Here is a 2,478-nt window from a genome sequence, read left to right as displayed (position 1 = left end):
TCTCAGAGATAATAACACCGCAGAGTTCACCAAATTAATTATTGTGTTTATTTATAATTGAAAAAAATAGCCAGAAAAATAGTTGATATACCGTCCAGAATATGTCGAGTTACGGGTACCAATTAGTGTATAATAAATTGTACTCTCTGTGAACCGAAACATTAGGAAAATTCAACGTACAATTCGATTCAATTTTTGTATGTAAAATGTACCCGAGGATGATAACTATTAAACAAGCCCAAAACTTCTACTAATCCAATCTTTCTTTAAAAAAGGCAAGGCATATTAAGTCGATTCTCAAATGTATCGGTTTATCTCGACAATCTCGAAGTATTGTTGCTCTTTTCTGCGATGTGCCAATTGGTTCTGTTACAGCGTTTACTTCGTGAGCGGCTGTCATTGCATATTTTGACAGTTGTATGTATCGAGGGGTTAGTGTAGTGATAATAACGTATATTAAAGAATTTGGTGTATATAATAGTTAAAATCTGATAAATAATTGTTTATTAATTTTGTGATTGAGTGGTTTCGACTTCAGTTTCTTGTCAGTTTGTGACGGTTCACCTTTCCCGACGCCGCGGATCGGCTCGCCGGTTCCAGGATTCGGGAGGAAGGGGGAGACTCAGACTCGCTTATTCCTTATTAACAATACTTTGGTTTTATTCAAAAAGAAACAAGTAAACAAAATGATTGTTGGCATAAAGCCTAAATAGAGAAACTTATTGACTACTCGGTATAAACGAAATGTTTGTTGGCATAAAGCCCTAAATAGAGAAACTTATTGACTACTCGGTATAAACAAAATACGGAGGCGTATAGCCTGTAGCGGTGTCCGGAAAAGATTTACAAATTACCCGGTATAACTTAGAGATACGGTGTACGGAGGCGTATAGCCTATGGCAGGAAGAAACCGGAAACCGGGAAACCCGGCGTAACAACGAGAAACCCGTTGCCCGGCGTGTAGCAGGAAGAGACCGGAAACCGGGAAACCCGGCGTAACAACGAGAAACCCGTTGCCCGGCGTGTAGCAGGAAGAACCGGAAACCGGGAAACCCGGCGTAACAACGAGAAACCCGTTGCCCGGCGTGTAGCAGGAAGAACCGGAAACCGGGAAACCCGGCGTAATGACGAGAAACCCGTCACCCGGCGTATAGCAGGAAGAGACCGGAAACCGGGAAACCCGGCGTAACAACGAGAAACCCGTTGCCCGGCGTGTAGCAGGAAGAACCGGAAACCGGGAAACCCGGCGTAATGACGAGAAACCCGTCACCCGGCGTATAGCAGGAAGAGACCGGAAACCGGGAAACCCGGCGTAACACGAGAAACCCGTTGCCCGGCGTGTAGTAGGAAGAGACCGGAAACCGGGAAACCCCGGCGTAGAACAACGAGAAAACCCGTTGCCCGGCGTGTAAGCAGGAAGAGACCGGAAACCGGGAACCCGGCGTAATGACGAGAAACCCGTCATTCGGTGTATAGCAGGAAGAGACCGGAAACCGGGAAACCCGGCGTAACAACGAGAAACCCGTTGCCCGATACTAAAGGTAGGAGGCCAGAAACCGAGAAACCCGGCGTACAACGAGAAGCCCGTTGCCTGGCTAGGAGGTCCGGAACAGGACTGGTGCCGGCTCATCCGTCGAGCCGGCTTATATACCCTGCCGGCGGTTCCCCCACTCTACATCGAGGCTGTGGGTGGGGGTAACGCCGGCGTCGTAGTGGGGGGCGCCTCTGGGGTTGTAGTGGGGCGCCCCTGGGTAGGGTGACCCGTGTATCAGTTATGATTTTATGCTTAGGGGGCGCCTTAGGCGCCATAGCCTCAAGTGGCGGGCGGGTGATCGGCCCGCGAGGCGTTAGTAACGGCTACGCCGTTACAAGTTAGAAAGAGAAATAGAAATTCGGTGAATTAAAATTATGTATATATAGAAATTCAGTTAATTTATACATAATAAAAATGCAACAAATTGAAATTATTTACACAATAGAAATTCGGCGAATTAAAATTATATACATACTAATAATAAAGAATTAATTTTATGTACAAAATAAAAATTCGACGAATTTCCATTTTGTATATATATATATATATATACAATTTTGATTTGTACAATATTAAACTGATTTACTAAATAGTAGCTTTTGATGGCGTTCTCTTGCAGATAATTTATCATTAGTACACAACGATGTTTCCGCTAGAATGCCGCGCCGTCAGAACGACGCTGGCACGTTCATAACATCGGCGACTTTGTCTAAATCTAGTGATAGATGTCAAGATTATTCCTAAAGTGATCGATCTTCTTGATTATAATGCGATATCGGCAATAGTAACTGTTGAATATTAGCGCTATTCATTCCATTTACTAGTAGTTTTATCGCAATAAATAATAAAATACAATTTGCTTTTCCATTTTCCATATGTGAAGGAAAAAGAAAGAAAAAGAAGAAAAAAGTATATACTTCTCATCGTTTTCTTATCAATTGTAG

Source organism: Nylanderia fulva, unplaced genomic scaffold (assembly GCF_048542155.1).
Source record: "Nylanderia fulva isolate GAGA-0341 unplaced genomic scaffold, ASM4854215v1 Scaffold169, whole genome shotgun sequence".
NCBI classification, from domain to species: domain Eukaryota; kingdom Metazoa; phylum Arthropoda; class Insecta; order Hymenoptera; family Formicidae; genus Nylanderia; species Nylanderia fulva.
Note: the sequence above shows the minus strand (reverse complement) of the source record.